The 20,762-nt window shown below is 42.2% G+C and overlaps 1 long non-coding RNA gene across 5 annotated transcripts in view; it reads right to left on the bottom strand.

Moving 5' to 3' along the window:
- LOC148900916 (uncharacterized) overlaps positions 1-19,679 on the bottom strand; it is a 195,943-nt gene extending 176,264 nt beyond the window's left edge. For 4 of the 5 annotated variants that reach the window (XR_016114541.1, XR_016114535.1, XR_016114537.1 and 1 more), the window contains exon 1: positions 19,606-19,679. This is a non-coding gene — a long non-coding RNA (uncharacterized LOC148900916). The remainder of the gene's footprint in view (positions 1-19,605) is intronic. The other variant, XR_016114538.1, reaches the window with a different exon arrangement.
- Between the last annotated feature and the right edge of the window lie 1,083 nt (positions 19,680-20,762).

Raw genomic sequence — 20,762 nt, 5'->3', positions numbered from 1 at the left:
CAATGGGGAAATTTGCAGTCCACAGCAGCAATTTGAAAGGGGGTGGGGGGTGAAAAGATACAAACAAGATAATCAAAGCATAACAAAAAATGTTAAGACTGAGGTGTATACTGTAACAAGAATGTTTCATAAAAACTGTACATAATGCAAGTATAAAACAAAAAGCATATTGATATGTGGAGCTGTATTGCATCGACATAAGGTGACTGTGCTATTTACAGTACAAGAGTCCAGATTTTTTTTTCATTCACATGTGATTATTAAGAAGCCTGACAGCAGATGATCGGAACGAGAGGCGGTACCTCTCCTTTTTGCAGCGTGGGTGTAACAGTCTCTGGCTGAAGGAGCTACCCAGTGCTGTCAGGGTGGGCAGGAGGGATGGTAGGAGCTGTGCATCATAGCTTTTAGTTTAGTTGGGTATGCACTGACATTCAGAATAATAAAAAAAAAGGAAGCAGCATAGAGTTGCAACGTGCGTTTAGTCCTGACCGCAATTAAATCGAACACATTTGGGAATACTGTAATAAGTGGAGATGGCGAACCAGGCCAACACACCCAACATAAGAGTCTCATCTTTTGATTGAACGTCTAGACTTCCCTCGACTCTTTCAAGAAAAGATGAAAATATTATTGCCACAAAGTGTGGATTAATTTCGGATCAAGAATCGGATGCGACTTGAGCTCATATCTGAGTCAAATGAGCGAAATGAATAATTTTGGCAAGGCAGTCTATGATGACATCATGTTGCACAAAGTGTGGAATGGTCAAAACAGAGCATATATGTAGCTTTATCCTTAAATTTGTGTCAAATATGTTAGCTTCAAGTGTGAAAGGTGGCTTTTAAGAAAACAAATGGAAGTAGAAGAAGAAAGAACGCATGGCAAGTATTACTGTCAAATGCATAGTCACAGTTGAGCATGATATGTGGTTCGCTTTTAAAGGATAAAGAAGTCAGGGCTGACCCAAAACCATTTTTATTGCCATCATGTGCTGTCTTAAACCATTGAATGTGGTGAAAACGACGAAAAAAGTGAAAGTGGAAAATAATTGCTTTTTTTTGGTACGATTGTATATTGGAAAGAGCGGTCCTTCTTGTGCAACAATACAGATGAACTAGGTTCGATTCAGACTTGAGCCTCCTTGTGTGGAGTTAGCATGTTCTCTACGGGCCTGTGTGGGTTTTCTCTGGTTGCTTCGGTTTCCTTCCACATGCCATAAACAAGCATGACAGGCTGATTCAACACTAAAAATTGTCCATCAATGTGATATTGCCTGTTTGTGTCTTGAGACACACCCAACCACCCACTGCCCAAAGATGCCCGAGGCTCCAACAACCCCCGTGATCCTTGTGAGCAGAAGCAGATCGGAAAATGAATGGGTGGGTGAATGGATTGATATCATAGAACAGTTCAAACAACAAATTTCATGTTACTTGTTTGTCATGTGGACATTGACTCACAACTGTGGGATTAATTTAGACCTAAAATGATGTTCACCAGAGTATTACATGTTTTCAATGTGTTGCTTCAACCAAAGTGGTCGCAAAATAAAAGCTGTTTTCTCTCTAAGTCTCACTCTGCATTATACTTGTATACAACAGCATCACATCTGCAGTGTGTGCTTTGCTGGGTGGATTTTGACTTTTATTTTCACCTGAATCCTAGTCGCGTCTTACTTATGATTTAGATTTGCTCAGCTGAATGAGAAGAAATACAAAAACCACGGAAAAAAAAATACTTTATCCCGATTGAAAGGCTTTCATATAATGCTATGTGACACGTTTATTCAATATTTGGTTAGTCAGCAATTGCAAACATGGTGTATATTTCATTCCCAGTCAGTAAACCTTAGCCATATTTATCAAACTTTTCCTAGTACTTCAACAGCTCTTCAAAGACGTCATAATACACCCAAGCCTCCATCCCTCTTCTCCTTGTTCGTGCCCCTGACCTTCCCCACAACCGTTCGGGATGACTTTGCATCAAGTCTTTATGGCCAAATAAATATAGCTGCATACAACGCTATCCTTCGCACATCAAAATCCTGATTGTGTTTATGTTTTTACCGTACACAAATGCTAGATGATGAGGGAGAGGAATAAATCAGTTATACGAGAAGCCGAGTCAGACGTGAAACAGTTTAATGACGCAAGCGGCACTGGCACCAAGCAGACTTGAAGGAGGATGCGGGCTGGAGTTTAAGCAATGCAATGATGTTGAGCAAGAAGCAAAACTTTCTGTTGACAACACAACAATAAAATACAGGTCATATTGATTGTTTATGCAAGTTTCAGACAACCAAATACGCAAGAATGTGCTTTGTTTTGCCACTCGGAGCACTGTTGGGAATCATGGCAATATCAATAAAACTAATCAAGCAGGGTAGCTGCAGGGTTACAAATGTAACCAGGGAATGACAAGCAAAACCACCATTTTCTGCGTAATTTTAAACACATTTGTATTTTTTTTGTAAACACTTTCATTCTAAGATTTGTCGACAAAGTTCCAAACGATGTGTGATTGATTGCACAGTTAAAAATAATGTCTTTGTAAACAGCCCCCGACTGTCGTCCCAACGTTAGAATTTGATGCCATCTTTACCGCAGACACTTTGGACGTTTTATTCGTAACGTCCTCACACTGTTTGCTCATCAAACGAGCTAAGCACACCCTTGATGTGCAGACTTTGACACAGTTAAATGTGGTGACGTCGAAAAGCCTCATCCAGAGTCAACAGTGAGACTCGAGGCGCCTTTGATGGCAAGGCATCATGGAGAAACAAAGGCCTTTTGGTGAAAGGAAGGATGAAATGCTTTTTTGCAACGCATATGCGACGTGTGCGTGTCGCTTTGTGGGTTTGTGGCGGCGACAAAGGCAAAGAAACAAGGGGAGTGAAATTAGATGGGGGTGTGTTTGTGTGTGCGAGCGTAGAAGTCATTTTACTCAAGTCACACGTTCAATCCTTCATGCGGCGGATGAAGTGAAGGGGGTGGCGGGGAGAAAGTGGCAGTTCTTTAGCAAATAAAATCGGCTTCATGCGAAGCCAATATTAATTTCGCTTTTCCGTCGCAATGAAATGTTTTTGTTTTGGGAGTAAACGACCCTCAGCGGTAATGAATTTCCCCCCTTCATGCCACCGCATGGCACCATAATTTAACCGAACCATTGATCACGCTGCTGCGCGTGTATCCAAGCCTAAAGCGTCTGGATATTAAAACGTGCAACTTTTAAAAACAGATCACTTTGCCTACTTCAAGTCCAAAGGAGATAGCAGAGCAGCTGTGAGTCAGTGGCACGTGACAATACTTGGCAGCTTCGTTTCAAAGCGTCCATCAGCCGTCATTGCAAACCCATCGTCACGTTTCAACATTTCTTTGGTGCCGCAATGTTTACAAGGCCGCTCTCTTGTTTGCTGTGTGATCACGGCTTGCTTTGGCACTAAGTTGGCGTCAAATACGGCGCCGTTTGTTGAGTTGAAAAGCCGTCCCTTCAAAACATATCATATCACTTTTGTTGTTGTTGTTTTGAAATTAAGTTTTTAGACTTCAGGGTGTATTTCGGAAGCCTTTAATGTTCAGCTCTTGTTTGCTTGTCATCTCCTCGGTTTAACACATTTATGAATCACTGCATTAGCTTTGTAGACAAACAACCAGAGTGGCAAATCAAAGCATTTGGCAGCTGGGGGAGTTTTTTTTTTTTGTAATTTTACACCTAATGTTGAAATATGTCAAGACAAATTTGTGGACTGTCTAGAATGGTGTTTCCAAATTTTAGGACTATCTATCTTCTGGTCAAAAATATTTTGGGCACCGCTGGGAGAACAAAACGATGGTGTCTACATCCTCAATTTACTGCGGTGATCCACCGCCACAACCACACAAATCCTTCTTCTAAAATGTGCTAATCTAATTCCCAATGACACAAACCTAGGTAGTGATGGTTCCCCCCATTGTCTGGTCAGAGAATAAGGGCCCCTGAGCACCTGCGAGCTTCATTTAGCTGAACAAAATTGGCATGACAAGCAGATGATCAATGTAACAAAGCCTCTGCCTATAAGTGAAAGTTGCTCTTTAAACATTGGAAGGAACTCATCTGCTTCCAGTGGAGCAATTTTGTGCAAGTGTGCCTCCTTTTCTGTAGTTTGTCAGGATAGTGAAGAATGACAGAGTAGCCCTGGAGTGACAATGTATGGGAAACAGATTCCCTCACCTGCTCTTCTTCCTTCACTTCGCCAGCGCTAGTCCCAGATCCACACTCCCCTCACCAAGATTCGACTCCCTTCCTCGCCCGTTTTCTCTTCCAACTACCCTGATTATTGGTGACTGTTGACGTGAAACCGCTGGTTTCTTAACCTAACAAGACCCTATTTGCCCCAGAGTACCTGTACCTATCATCCTCGCAAAACACTCTGGTCGACTTCACTCACTTTCACAATCGGATTATTGTCCATGTTTGACTGCGTTGATGCATCCCAAAGGCAGTCAAAAATCATCAAAATGTACTTCAACAAATGTGTTGCAAGTAATGAAAATCATTATACAGAAGTTAAAACACCCAATGATGGCGTTTCATTGTAAAATGCTCATTAACATGCTCGGGTCACATTTTGGAAAAAATAATAAGTAAATAAATGAAAGGCTTCTTGTGTAATACTACATTACAATACACAAATGGAAGATTAATTTAAGGTCACAACATAGAAGAATCAGTGGTGTGTTTGCAAAGTGGACAGAAAGAAGAGGCTTGTCCAGACAAACTTTCAGCACTGTAAATGAAAGTCAAAGTGACAGCACAAAAGGCTGCTTTACAAAGTGTTTGCTGTTTCAGGCATGCGTGTCTTTTGCTTAATTCATGGGCCTGCTGTTTTAGGGCATTTTGGATTAGCCCGTGTTGGCCGATATCGCATTCCCTGTCTCGCTGTGGGAGGCTCATTAAAACTGGGAACGAGCCGCCTGTGTCGCCGTCTCATTTGGCATAAAATGCAGAAACCACCAAACGGGAGATTTGGAGCTGCTTCACAAGACAGGTACATTAAACTGGCAGCAGATCAAGTCAATGTGCGGGGGTCTTTTTGGCGACACTCACGCCCAAGAGCGTGACTCATATGTGTGAGGTTTTAGGGGAAAACACCATTAAAATATAGGGCAGTAATGACTCTGATGTCGTCAAGAGACAGCGAGAGAGGGGCGGTTGGGCAGTTAAATGCATGGAGGCGTGCTCGTATTATTTTCACTGTGTGTTGGATCTATGGCAGCAATTATGCTTTCATTTCCACTCAAGTGTGCTGCGTGCGGTACCAAGCATCAACCGAGTCATTAAGCCGGAGTTGGGACGAAGGAGCAGCTGGGGTTTTGAGTTTGTGAGTTTTCCCGAGGTTTATGAACCATACCTGGGCAAGACATTCATGTGGGTGTGTGTTTAGAGATGTGTTTGAATTCTCTGAAGAAAGTAATCGGAAGAGCAATTTGTGACTTTAGTGCAAAACTATTGTTATCATCCAACTACAGTTAGAAGTGTGCAGAACGAAAAGTAGGATCTGTTCTACAGGTACAATATGATATAATGAAATGTCGCCATGATAAACATTTTCACCACACAATTGTAAGTAAAATTTGACACTGTCACTGCATATTATTTAATTATACTTGAAGGCCATTAAGGGTGATAGTGGCCGTCCTATTTTGGCATCATAACAGCTTGTAACTGGTAAGAGGGGTCACATGACGACATAACACATTTGTGTAAATATCACTAAAACGGTGTATGCATGTTTTTTTTCTCTTGTGCTTTTCCTGCATCTTACAGGCTGACCCAACAGTGTCTGTGACCCATGTAGGTATACAGGACAATTTACAAGGATCCGAGGACGGGAGGCGTCCTCATTAGCGAGGCAGATGTGAGGTCGCTCTGACCAGATTGCTGGCTCGCTTCCTTATAAAAACAGCTCTCCGATGGCCTGGCTTGAGACCCGCAGGAGTTGGTGGGAGGAGGCATGGAATTATCCTGTATTCCTGATTTACTGGGAAGTGGATTGGGAGGAGAGCATGGTGGTCGGGACCTTCGTTTTCTTTGCAACATCCTTCTACAAGGAGAGTCAAAAATATCACTAGCGGAAAACTGCGATAAACTGCGATAAACTGCTCACTTTGTCCCTGATGAACCCTTCCAGGGACAAATTGCAAAGTAAACTGAAAGAAAGGAGCAGTGAAGTAGTAAAAGTCGGTAAAGGGAATCCAAAAACAAATAAAAGAACAAATTAACAAATAAATAAATAAATAAATAAACAAAAAAAAAAATAAACAGATAAATACATACATAAAAATTGATACATACACAAATAAATACATACATAAATAAATAAATACTTAGATGGCTGATAGGACCAACTGCACCTACATTTTCACACAAACGACTCAATGCTTATACTTTTTACTCATCTACTTTTGGGTGTAAAATGCTACTGTGTATTTACTGTAATCAGAATCAGAATCATCTTTATTGCCAAGTATGTAGAACACACAAGGAATTTGTTTCCGGTGGAACACGCTGCACTAGTATCGTCGTCAAGTGGCACTATACAGTTCCATTTTGGCTACTGTTGAAAATTAGGATGATATTACTTTTTTAGTTTATGTTAGTAAATGTACAAATTGGGGGTCACGATGCCACGGTAGGAACTGACCTGTGTCATAAAAAAATGGACCTCTTGTACGTTTTTTACTTGCCAGGTGTCAACGCTAGGCGTGCATTCAAATATGTTCTGGAGGTGTGAAAAGTGCTAATTGTACCACCTGGTCATCTTTAAAAGGTACATTTAGCAACAAGGGCATATTTAGAATTGAACGACTGGCAGCCATGAGGTGAACAATAATTAAAGTACAACAGCAATGAGTCATTCAGAATTAACGCTTGGCACTTATTTTGCATTTTAACCACTCATTCAATTCATGAGGGCAAGTAGGAGGGGGCGGGGGGTGTAGTTGGTGGCTGACTGAGCTAATGGCTCCTCGGCCCGTGTGTGTGCATGGGACTTGGAAGAATCAGGTAGATGCGGTACACTATCACCAAGTGAGCGCAAAAAAAAAAAAGAAAAAACAAGGGTCAAGGGCAAATAAATCACCCTGGCCACACTTTTTGAGATGACAAACACGCGCCCCTGCCAGAAGGGAACCATTAAAAATAATTTACACAAGCTTTATGTTGGCTGAGGTCTTTTTGATGCAGAGCTTCCCCTGGCAATTAGGACGGTGGCGTTGCTCCAGCCATATGGCCGGCCGGGCAGCGGGCCGTGCGGCGCAAGAATACCTGGGTGGTTAATTAAGAGCTGTTGCCAAGGCCTTAGGAGGCAGGTTTTAGATCTTCCACTCTACCAACGCTCACTTCCTCCTTCACGGAGCCTGTCCGCAGTGACCTGCTGTTGTTTGGTACCCGCTCATAAGCAGTCACCACTAGGGACAAGGAAGGCCGACTGTAATTATTTGAGATAACGTCCCTAGAGCTGAGATGGTGTGTGTGTGTGTGTGTGTGTGTGTGTGTGCGTGTGCGTGTGCGTGTGTGTGTGTGTATGGGTCCATACTCCCGGGCATAAAAGGTCAACATTTCCACTTTCTATGTCTCGTGCGAGCGTAATGCTTCTTTAGGATGGAGGACAACGTGGCTCCGTTTTTCATAAATACTTCATTTGGCATTCAGACGTTTACCGTCGTCTGCTCTCGGCCGCCCAAGACCAATTTGAATAAAGTATTCTCACTTGTCAGGCAGCACTTGCCTCGCGGGTGACTGACAGATTTTTCAGAAAGAAAGAAAAAAACGTACATCCAAATGCACTGGGACATTTTAGAATTTACTGCAATGAATAGAAATGCTGAAATATGTTTTATGATCACGAGACAAACCTGCTGTGGAAAAAAATCTCCTTAAAAAAATGATACTTAAAAAAGTTGGAATAATGCATTTTTCAATCGATTTACAACTCATACCGCCACTAACTAGCCAGAATAAATAACTGCAATGATGATTCACTTATGAAGGGATAGTGTCTGATTAAAATCATTTTTTCAATAATTTATTTCTGGATTTCATAGGGATGGTGCACATCCCTATGAAATCCCTACATTGATGGAGCAATCAACCATATATAAATGGTGTAAATGTGCCAGATTTAGCTTAAAGTTAATTGGTCAGAACAGTGATATTTATAACCATAGTTCCGCAAATAATGGACAAGGGTGATTATACAGTCAACTACAGAAATACAATACAATACATCTTTTCCTTGCGGCTTTTCCCTTCAAGTCCTCGCCACAGCAAATCAGTGTCCTCCGTCTTTAGAGGTTTGATCCGCATGTTTGTTTTGGCCAAGCTTTTACGTCGGATGCCCTTCCTGACACAACCCTCTGTATTTATCCGGGCTGGGGACCACATACATATTGATTTATATAGTACTCTAACAAGGGATAATACTCGTGGGCCTCAGTCGGCAGTACATGTGCACCTAAAAGCTAGCAACCACTCATTTGACGACAATGAGGTTAAAATCTTACCGAAAGAACATAGATGGTTTGAAAGGGGAGTAAAACAACATTCTCATAAAACAACTAAATCCTTCATTAAATCGGTCTGGTGAAATCGTTCATACAATAGCCTGCTTAGGCAACACAGGTTAGGCAACATTCGTAATGCTGATGAGGTGATACCGGAGGGAGTGGGGCAAACAGGCCAGTCATTAGTCAGGAATGTAGGAACAATCAGTGGGGCCACAGGGAGTGGTCCTCTGTTCCCCCCAATCTGAGAGTAGGGACCTATCATAGCTGTGTCCGGCGCCGCCATGTCTGGACATTAGGGATATATAAATAGGACCGATACGACCAGTAAGACTTTCGTTCGCTGACGAAGCCTCTTGGATAGGAGGCGAAACGTCCGACACCTTCAAAAAAGTACAGATGACGGCTGAAGAAACCTTCTCATCGATGGAGCACTCCTGTACAACTGAGAGCTTAGACAGACGAACTTTTCTCCAAGGTATCAGCAGTGTGGGATAATGTGCTAATGTATTTCACAATTGACCAAACCAAATTTAGCTACATGGTAGCACACGCTTGCGGTTCTCATAAATGCACTAATTTACTTTACTACTTAACCAGTTTCAAAGAGAAGGACATTTGCATTTGTGACTCAAGGTTGCAGGAGGTTGTAGTTTACCCTGTGTGGTGAATCACGTGTTCAGTCATTTTTGTTATTTTTCCTTCAGCAATTAATGCCAATATACAGAAAATCCCAACTGGTAGTACAATGACTACATTCCCACTCCTGCCGCCGTCTACTGACCCGATTGCGTGCTATCACTGTGGCTGTTGTCATAACATATATCTTTGACCTTGGCTGACGTCTTCAACAGCCCTTCTGTCTCAACATATTGATATTCATAAAAGCGCCATCACTCTATCAATCTGAGAGACAGAGATCTAATACAGTACAATAAAGTAATAATGAGGAATTTTCTCTTGTTAAAATGTAATTTATGTAATGAATAAAAGATGAAGGGTTCAGCTGTCCCTGCTGTGTTCTCAATCACTCTCTCTTTTTTTCTTCTTCCCAACCCTCCCCACCCGAGTTTGGGCCAGTCTGCTAACAATAGCGTTATTGGCAGACATTGTCGTGATAATCAGCCAAAATTGCTTCATGTTTCCGCTGTCTAAACAATCATTAGCGCGTTTGTTTTGTTCATTCGCTACGCCTCAGCCTTTCATTTGCAAGCACAACAACAGACGGCGGCAGACGGCCTCCAAATCGAGATTGGTGACGTGACTTCAAATTGTCCTGTGACACCGTGGATAGAAGCGTTTGCGATTGTGCTTGGTTAGATTTGTCATTGTGGATTTATGTCTGTGTCACGCCTCCTGCAGACTCTTCATCTCATCTCCATACTTCTTTCTGGCAAATATAAATGGTTACATGATTTCCCTGACACGGACTCCGGCAGGAAATGGGATCGTTTCCTTTACTGTGACCGAAGAAGAGGAAGAAAGGTTCCAGAAAATGAGGCTATATTTACACCACAGGTCCGAGTGCACAGTTCCAATTTAATACCTATATTGACTGTCTATTGCCATGGACATCTGAAGTGACACGTATCCATCCTGGATGTGTTTACATGCATAGAACAAATCAAACAACCCACAAGTGCGGATGCCTAAATTAAGCATAAATGACAGGAAAAAAAGATAGGCAACATGTAATAGCAAACAAACAATAAGCCCCTCTATATATTCATCTCTAAATATAAAGTCACCACAATGTCACAGATTTTCTTCTTTAAAGCAAAATTTGTTTTTATTTTTGTCATTTTTTTCTGAGGTTAAAAAGTGTATTTAAAATGTCACTGTGATTACAGTGTGTGGCCATTTTTATTTGTATTTATTTATTGATTTTGTCTCACTTTTTTGCAATGTTCCCCACTTGGGGGTGGGTCTGGGATAGCGATTAGCAACACGTTTCCAAAATATATATTTGGAAACTTGGTATACATGTTATAAAACATGTCTGTTTTCCATGTAAAAAGGAAGGGGGGAAATAAAAATACCAGAAATACTGGGAAAAAAAGTTTTGATACCACCAAACAATACTGTAAAATGTTTATAATTCTTTTTATACATTTATCTGTGATTTTATTTGGATTGGATTTATTCATCTTGCAGTGGAGAGATTTACATTTCACAGCAGCAAAGTTACGAAAGGGAGATGAAAGGAAAGATAGAAATAGAAAAACTTTGTCCTTTTTATGTGATTGTAAAATGTCCTTGAGAGCTTTGAAAGGCGCTCATAAATAAAGTTTATTATTGTTATTATTATAACTATGGTATTCTATTGCGCGTTCTTATTTGAATTATTATTATTTTTTTAGCGATGAGTTTTCTACTGACATCAAGCTGCATTGATAGAGTACATCGCAAACCCTTGTGCTCAGCTGCACTTCTATGTACATTGAGAAGCCAGATTCCAAAGCAGCTGCTTTTTAAATACATTTATGTATTTATTTATTTATTCATTTATTTATTTTGTTTACTCTATCATGATTTATTATGATTTAAGTATTTTATTTGAAGAGCAAAAAAAAAAAAAAAAAAACAAGAAGCAAAAAACACTTCACAGTAACCATTCACTGAAAATTCAGCATTGGACAAAAACATGTTTTTTTTTTTCCTTTTTAAACAACCCGCTCCTCCAATGACAACAAACAACGACGTCTGTCTGCTTCCATTTTTTTGGCCAAAGCAAGGAAGCCAGGGCGGATAAACGAGATGCTGAATAATTGGACATTTTGGTTGTGGGCTCCCCTGCTTCACATTACAGTGATAATGAAGGCCCTTGCTGAATATGGTGATAAGTGTGTGCATCTGTCATCCGCTAGCATGTTCCGCCGCATCTCTCCCGAGTCGGGGGGGATTATTGCAGATAGATGATTTCTCCAGCCCCCTTGTTATCACCTGATCAAACAGACGTGTGACCCGTACTTCATCACGCCTATCATCCTCCTCTTTTAAGATGAGCTCTGGAGACCGCGCCGGAGGAGGAAGGATGCTGGGAAGTGTATACAAGCAGTTGGTTTGAACGAACGAGAAGCCGCTTAATGCCACTGCGCTGGGACCCTTTTGCATAATTAGGAATGCTCATGAATCTGGTTTCACATGAGGAAAAAGCACTCAAGTGTCAGTTTGTGTAAGGGCAAGTGGACAATGCAGAAGGGAGCACAGTGATCTAGTGGTGAAGTTTCAGATTGTGGGCTTGGCAATGTGAAGTCTGCACACACTCTGGCGTGTGCATGAGTGCCCTCCATGGGTGTGAGGGGTAGTGGGGTAGTTGTTTTACCAATCCTACGCTGTCGTGACAAGATGAGGCATGGTGGTCAACTTGTTAGCATGCAGAGGTTTCGATTCCAGCTCTGGCCTTCTTGTGTGGAGTTCACCAGTTCCCATGCCTGAGTGGGTTTCCTCAGGGTACGCCAGTTTCCTCCCAAATTCCAATACAATGCGTAGCAGTTAAATTGTCCCAAGGGTTGACTGTGAGCATGAATGGTTGTTCGACTATGGACAGAATGCCATGTGATTGGCTGGCAAGAAGTTAAACGTGTCCCTCACATTCTGTCAGAAGACAGGTAGACACTCCAGAATGCCTCACCAACCTTGTGAGGATAAGCATATTAGAAAGTGGGCATATAAGTAAAAAAACAGTATCGTGAGAAAGCCCTTTTCGGGTAGGTGGGGTATGTAGCTCCAAATATTGGTCAGAGGGTGATTAGAATGTACTCTATAGCTTTTCCGAAGTATGTAGCGATAGGACCCTGGAGTCCAATGACCATTGTTTCGTACATTTCTGATACCACTCAGGTATTCCCAGTTTCTAATTCACATCAATGAACGGTTCAGAGTCAGATAGTAAGGTCGGATGCAAGAGTTAAGCCCAGAACCTCAGAACTGTGAGACGACCCAAACACCACGCACAAGATAACACAGCTCCTTTAAATATTCCCGTCATCGTTTCGATTATTGCTCTGTCTGGACTGTCTAGACTGCAGTTACAGTCCATGTTACAGTGTGATACTGTCTTCACATGTCCTCATTACGAGATGAAGGACAGCCGCTTTGATGCTAATTAGCGAGTACTGGCGTGTCAGTGGTCGGGCTGGCCGCGATGTCACCCTCCCTTGCGTACACTGCGACGCTCAGACGGTTCCTCCTTTGTCAGGGGCCCCTAACGAGGTCATCACTGTCCTCGAGACAGGGGTCTCCCTTACATTTGACCCCTGTCCCTCACCGCGCTCTTATGTCAACATCTCCTCCCGTCACCTGCCCGCCTCTGGAGTAGTAGGGCGGGAGCTGTCACGGAAGTGCACGGCGAGTACGGGAATGGAAGGCTGATGTCTTTTAATGAGACAGACGCACAGGGCCCCGCTAATGTCCCCGCCTTAGTTAGGCAGGACCCAGCTGCAGCCTGTCAGCCCTCTTGTTAAACCGGGCCCTATTGGGACAGCGTGGTTAAGGGATGCAGAATTGCACCCCTCTCTCCACCCCTCCGTTGGCCGTCTGTCCGTCAATTGGTCAGCCTCTTCCTCTCGGGGTGGGAAGCGAGTTCTGGCTGCCTGATGGCGTGATGCTGGATGACACTTTTGCACTCCGTCGCATCCTCCCCTGGATACTCGGAGGTGGTTAGCTAATGATGCACCGGCAGGGCCTTGGGGGTGTGCTCTGCTGCATTTTGTTTGCTGATTAGAATGCGGCGGCGGCCTTTGTCAACACCGATGTCAGCCGCTGTAAGGACAACGCATTGTTACCAAGGAGCATAATTAAATGTGTTTCCTGTGAATGTGCCACCTGTGTTGACCGGGCAGTCAGGGAGTCACCTCCCACTCCCACCAGTGTTTATCCGCTTTCTCCTCCCACTCTACTGTCGGCGCTGGCACCGTCTCAAAGGTGTGCAAATCCAAGCAATGCATATATTCAAAATATGCAAATGTATTTTCTGTGCAATACTTCATTGATATTAATGTGTTCTTCTGCTGTGATAACAGCCCCAAGAAGTCTGATATTTTTATACCACAACACTTTATATGCCTTTGGTAAATGCAATGCTTTTCGAGATGTATTGTGTACAATTATTATAAAACATAGAATTGGATAAAATCCAATGCAAATAAAGCAAAACGCTGAATACCCCTAAACAAGAAAAAATAACAAAATATTAAAGTCCGTAGATATTGAGGCTCTCTGGTGGGAATTATTTTTTTTTGTTTTCTACTTTAAAGCATATTTCCACGTGATTGTTCAGCGCGTACTCCTTTGTTTACTCCACCTTCTGCAAGTCATCTGGGCTAGGTTCCCACCATCAAAATTAGAAGCACTTGACAAGATGAATGCAAAAATATTTCTTACTACATATGTATGCTTTACTCCTTCATTGCCATTCCTGAATGCATTCGGGAATAGAAAATAGGACGTAGAGCGCCATTCTGAAATTCGTTCAGGTTTTTTTTCTTGCTTGGGTGCCGATGAAGCGCTTGACCAGCCCTCTGGCAATGTTTTTTCTTTCCACAAGTGGGCTGCATTTCCCTTTTTTCCATGTTTGCGCTTTGTTCCAGCTATAGCTGTTGTTAAAGCGCTATATAAACCAATATGTATGTATTACATTGTATTTTGGAGTGCCGCCCGCATTTCAAGCTCATATAACTGCAGACCCATATAATTTAGGAATTAACTCTTTTTTTCTATTGAAAGAAGAGATTCTAAGGTTTACATAATCCCAAAAAACAATATCCTGTGGGTCCTGAAATGTGAGTGAAAATGACAAAAACCCTGGCACTGGAGTGGAGACACATTTTTGGACATGTCTGGCAGTGAATGAGTTCAAGGTGAGATATGTTGAACCTAAGATAAGTTCATGGGTTTAATATTTGAGGGCTTGGGAAGCAGACTGACCTCAGTTCTGTAAATTAATTATGGCTTCATTGTTTTTCCATTGCAAACATATTACAGATATGCATATCCATTTTGTAATTATGTGTCCTTAATTCAGACTCTGTTGTAAAACGCTCCACTTGTCTGTCCCATCAAAAAGGGAGCCGTGTAAAACGGAGCCCATTAAGTGCAACAACCCTCATCAGGATTTGGACTGGTCAGAAATTAATTGGCCCCGTGGCTGTTTGAAGGCAGTGGGAAAAACAACTTCTCAGAGTGCATTAGTGATGTAAAATATGTCAATTTTCTCCACTCAAGCCAGTCATGGCGATAATGACCTCGTGGAGCTGTGGAGTGGTGTGACAACACAAATGACACTACACTGTGTGCTAATGACATGGGATGTAGTCTCCCGGTAAACACGACAATTAAACAAGAGTCTCAGACTGGAGTGGAGTGCAAACGCGAAGCCTCACAGACCTCATTGTATCTTTGTCTTAGCCCCCCCGCCCTCCATCTCTTCACTCCCTCTCTCTTTCTCTACAAGACATTTGCATGCTGAAGGCATAATTGGCTGGCCTCACAACGGCGACAGCGGTGGCAGGATTGCGAGTATCCGGACATCTCAATGCACCTCACACATCCTGCAGCTGTCACCAAGGCTCGCCGACTGAAAGTGGCGGCGACACAAACGTGGCGAAAGCCTCCCGCCCGATGGCGGTGGTGTCTGCTCCCAGTCAAAACTACACTGCCATGACAAGATGGAGCTGAACTAAGCATATTTCTCTACCTCGCCGTGCACTTTCTGAAAGTTGAGAATTAAAATCGACAGCCAAAGGTTTTGGGGTGGGATTTCCTCAGAGGATATTTTGAGAGTCGAGTTTGACGGATTAGCTGCAGCACTTTGCTGTTGAGCAAAATGTGTAGCATTGTATATTATTGTATTGTCACATAAAAGCTAACAAATAGCATCACCATTGGATTGTTTTACCCCTTTAAGCAATGGATTATGAAAACAAATTTTGAAGCAAGACAGGGAGAAAAAGTGTTCAACCAGATTTATTTTAAAAAATGATGGTACCACGTCAGGAACATTGCATCAACTTTTTTTAACTCATTCACTGCCAGACATTTTGTCATTGTCACTCGCAGGACAGGACCCAGAGAATATTGAGTTCTAGGACTATATACATATTCAATGCAGCGTAACAAACCCTACACTCTTCTTTCATCAAAACAAACAAACAAATAATTCCTAAATTATATGGGACTGGAGTTATCCATCCATTTCGGTACCGCTTATTCCTCATTAGGGTCGCGGGGGGTGCTGGAGCCAATCCCAGCTGTATTCGGGCATGAGGCGGAGGGCACCCTGAATCTGCCTGCCATGCATGTTTTTGGAATGTGGGAGGAAACCGGTGGACCCGGAGAAAACCCACGCGGGCCCGGGGAGAACATGCAAACTCCACACAGGGAGGCCGGACCAGGACGCGAACCTGCGATCTCTGCACTGTAAAGCCGGCGTGCTAACCACTTGACTACCGGGTCGCCCCGGACTGGAGTTATATGAGCTTGAAATGAGGGTCCAAAATACAATGTAAAACACACATATTGCATATGTTTGTATTGGGCTTAAACAACAGCAGTGCTAACATGGTAAAGGGAATCCTGCCCCCTTGTGGGGAAAAAAATTGCCACAGTCCATAGACAGTGCTTTATCGGCACCCAAATAAGAAAAAAACAAAACCTGGATAAATTCGGGAATGGCGCTGTACATCATATTTTCAATTCCCGGATACCTTTGTGAATGGCAGTGAATGAGTTCATGATTTGCATTTTTTTTATATCAACCAATTATTATTATTATTATTATAGCTAATGTGCGGATGCTCAAAGGTGGTGATGCCAGAGAGGCCTCTGCTCCCTTGCCCACGCTGATGGAGTATCCTGGCAAAGTGTTTTCTCAATCACCCGTGGAACAATTAGCAATGCTGAGTAATTTTGCAATTAAAAAACCCATAACTGTCACATTGGCCCAATTTTAAATCAGCAGGAGTAATATCTGTTTTAGAGCAAAGTTTAATTACAAAGTAAAGCATTAGCATGATGGTGATTAGCATTTTTTAATGATGTTATTATTAGTTACCCCCACCTTTTCTCTGCTCAGGCCTGTGGGCAAGTTGTTCTTTTCTATGTAGCTGTCAGTCAAGCATACACCCCCCCTCAACCTTTCTACGCATAAGAAAAAGTTTTTTTTTTTTTTTAAGGTAGTCAAATGAATGTGCATCGGTGGCAAGAGGAAGAGTGTTTTCTTTAGGCTTGACATTCTCCATCAAACCACAACATACTCTTGTGAACAAACAGTCTGTCTAAAATTCTAAATAGGCTCAGTCCAAACGCATGCGAGAGCCCAGTCAAGGCTTAAATCATCTCTCCGGCAAGCTCAAAAGGGACGCGTTGGAGCCAGAAAATCGAAGGAGCCCGGCTGATGGAATCTGGCGCAAACACGTTCCCACCTTTCCAATCTTATTTTCGTCTCTCGCCTTCTGCCTGCTTCCCTTTGGCGGGGGGCTTAGTGTACTTTTTGTGTCCCCCGTGCGTACAAAGTCTATCAGAATGCATTTGTTTCAGGGAGCCCCTTTTCACTTTCAAAGGGTTAAACAGACCATTCAGTGGCCTGTCAACATTCCCTGGCCCACCGCACGGAAAAGTCTGCTCGAGTTTTGTTCGCCATCTACACTTGTCTCCTTGGCCCGTTGTTGCTTGTGTCATGTAATATCCATGACAATCGTGTTGGGCTTTTCAGGGGGCTCTGTAGCACCCATTCTGTGGGGGCCACTTTCAGGCCATAAAGAGCTTTATTTGTGTGGATTTGAAAGAGTCATGTGAAGTGCCCTCCAGGCTGGAATCCTCTTCAGCAGGTCACCGCCGTCTCAATGGGGCTTCAGTCACATCAGTACTGCCATCACGTTCGTGTGGAACAACATCAACGCCACTGCTGCGAGAAGTTCTTAAAGCCCCCTGAAAGGTTCTCTGCAGCAAGGGTGGGAGAGGTAGTAGGTGGTGGGTAGTGGGGGCCATTTAAGGGGGTTTGCTGGTTAGAGCTCGAAGCAATATGAGCAACATGACGGAAAGAAGAATGTTGGCGCAGAGGTAAATGATGAGCGCACCATTTGGCACACTTGACTGGAAATGTATGACTTGAACATCTGCGATTTAGGAAGAGATTAAATTACATTTATTGACTATCACAAAAATTACAGCTCAGATCATTTATCTTTTTTTATGAGATGGTTGATTATTGGTTAGCCAGTTGACAGTCTCCCTCACACTTTTGTGATACAATTTGTATTTTCATGTAGAGTTTGCATGTTCTGAGTTCGCTAGATTTTCGTTGGTTGTTTTGGTCGTAAATATTGATGTGGGAAGTATGAAAATGTTATCGCCGTTTGCACACCTTGTGTCCGTATGACCACTTTTGCCGTTAGAATGTACGGTGCAGCCGGCAGACCAAAGTGGATACTTGTCATCTTTTGAACATGCACATTTACGAAGACCAGAGATGATAAAACTATAGGTATGATCATGAATTAAAAGTGATCATGTGCAGTCATTTACGTTTTTTCACAGCACTCTGAAGAATGATTGTTACTTATCTTGGAAGGCTACCTCTTTGATCATATATTGAAGCCCACAGCATGTAATAACCAAAAGGTAAGCATGAATGAACACGCAGCGGCTCCCCTCTCCCGGCAAATTGGCGTTTTCATGTTTATTATGTTTGTTAAAGTAATTATAAGTGCCTTGCATGCTGGGTCCGAGAGGACAGTAATTTCATCTGTGCTGTATGTCATACATATTAGCATATTTGACAATAAAGCTGACTTTGACGAATAAAACAAAAAATGGATAACGTACTTACCTTCATTCATCACAATATAGTCACACTTTTTTCTACCTTCATCATACATGGATGAGAAGGTTTCATCATACATGTTAAGTCTGACTATTTGGTTGGGAGAATCCCAATTTTGAACAAAATACTCACAATACTCACTTTATAAAGCAACAATTGACAGAATATAGAAAGTTGATTTGTCAGGTGAAACAATTGAAAATGTAAAAAACAACATACATTTTTATACTAATTGAATGTATAAATAAAAAGTGACAGCATTTTTGTGTTTTATTTACTTCTAATTTACACTTTTGTAATGCTCACATTATTTTAACATGCACCACAATTGCGAGTATGAAAATCATGTATGCTTCATCTTAAGACAAATGTTATCGGATTGAATTGGATTTACCTTTATTTGTCTATCAGTGGAGAAATTTACATTTCACAGCAGCAAAGTTATGAAAGAAGAGGAATTCTGATTATGATTCGGATTCTGAAAGGAAAGGAAAGAAGTAGAAATACAAAATACAGGAGCTGCTGGAAAGGCAGCCAATGTCGGGGTGGCATCTTGAAGTCAAAAGAACAAAAAAATAAATAAAAAGAATATATCTGCTTAATAATTCATAGTGTGTTATGAGCAAAGAGGCTGAAACGTGTATCACCAAAAAAGATGTCTTAGCAACTCATCTTGGTGTCGTAGGCACATTAAACACACACATACAGCAGCTGCTGTATGTGTGTGTTTCTACTTCTTTCATTTTCCTTTCAGAAATTTGCTGATGTGAAATTTAAATGTCTCCACTGCAAGACTAATAAAGCCCAATGCAATTATCATCATCATCATCAATATCAACATCAAAACAAACTGAAACCATACAGTTGGAACCGATCGAAAGGACTACAAATCCCAGCAGTCAAACCCGGAAGCAAAACACCGCCACTATTCATTTTAGCCGTCACGCAAAATCATCATTCAGCTTTCCAATGCAGACGGTCAAACTAGAAGTGGCAACACTACAACAAAACACAACTAAGCATGCACACCACTAAAATTACAAGTCTTAACTTTCTAACTTTTGCCCACGTTGTTTGGTGATTGCTCTGCCGATTGCGAACAGCAAGTAACGTCAAGCGATGCGGCAAAAAGACAATAAAGCGCCACGAACACAAAATAAGCAAGCATGATTCAATCTCAAACAATTATTTGACAGATTTGTCTTTGACAGATAATCAGGCATAGAATACGCATCTTACCATTGCCGTTATATTGGAGATAAAGTGAAGGATTTCCCACTGAAGCGAACTACGACACGTTTTTTTTAAATCCGTCAAGTGAAAATGGTCATCACCTGTCAGTGGGAGCCCCGCCCCTTTTTAAAGGTATATTCAACAGATTCAACAGAACACCTTTTTCAAATGTACTTCACATATTCATCAAATATTGAAATGTTCTCTATTTAGCCTTAGTGTTTGGTCCAGATGCTATCTAAACTGTCAATCAAAAAGTGACCCAACATTCTAAACTGTCAATCAGTGGAATTTGAACAATGCTGAAAATGTAATGCAAACCAGCACGCTTTTCAACTAAAGACCAATCCGTGGGAAGTAAGATCAACTTTGATGGACCATATGGAAGTTGTGTTGTGAGAGCATTGACCACATTATACAGCAGTAATCTAAATAGCTGTGTTGAATGGTCAACATTTTCACACCCCCCCCCCCCTCCCCGCCCCTCGTTCCTAACTCCTCCTGACCCTCGGCATATGGGCATCTATTCTGAATGTAGGTTTTCACAAACACGGCCATGCTGCCAAGCCCTTTGGGACTTTGATTTGTTAATGAATTGCTCTATTGACTTGCATCTTCGCTTGCTTCATTAGAAGACACCAACGACACGGCCGTCCTGCTTTCTTTTAATTCCATTTTGAGTGTCTGCTCGGAGAGCAGGATGTGGGCAGGACGAGGGAGGGGCTCATTGTATTTTTTGAGTTAAATCTTCAGACTTGTCATCTGCTTCACCCCTCCCTCATTCATTCTTCAGCCTAGCTAATTTGTATTGTGGCAATTTAGACAAACTCTTCAGTGCTCAGTGATGCAAAAGAACAAACCTAATGCCCCCGTTCCCACCTCCTTCTTCGAACCCCCCATCTCCCATCGCAAGCCGTGGCCCAGGATCGGCCTCTTCTAAATCTATTTCCCAGTCGCTCCCCGGTCCTCATTACCATATGGACACAATAATGGTTGTGTCAGGACGATACCTGCTTTACAAGTAGCAGATTATTGTGTCCCCGCCAGTGTTAACACAACAAGTACAAGCTCTCTGTCTGTGGCCATTCCACCGGCTGTCAGCACTCATCCATAATGGCCATGTCACACCATAACACATGGCACAAAAAGACGTATGACCCTGC

This window comes from Hippocampus bargibanti, linkage group LG03 (assembly GCF_051943395.1).
Source record: "Hippocampus bargibanti isolate YZ-2025 linkage group LG03, ASM5194339v1, whole genome shotgun sequence".
NCBI lineage: Eukaryota > Metazoa > Chordata > Actinopteri > Syngnathiformes > Syngnathidae > Hippocampus > Hippocampus bargibanti.
Note: the sequence above shows the minus strand (reverse complement) of the source record. Positions and strands in the feature narration are given on the sequence as shown.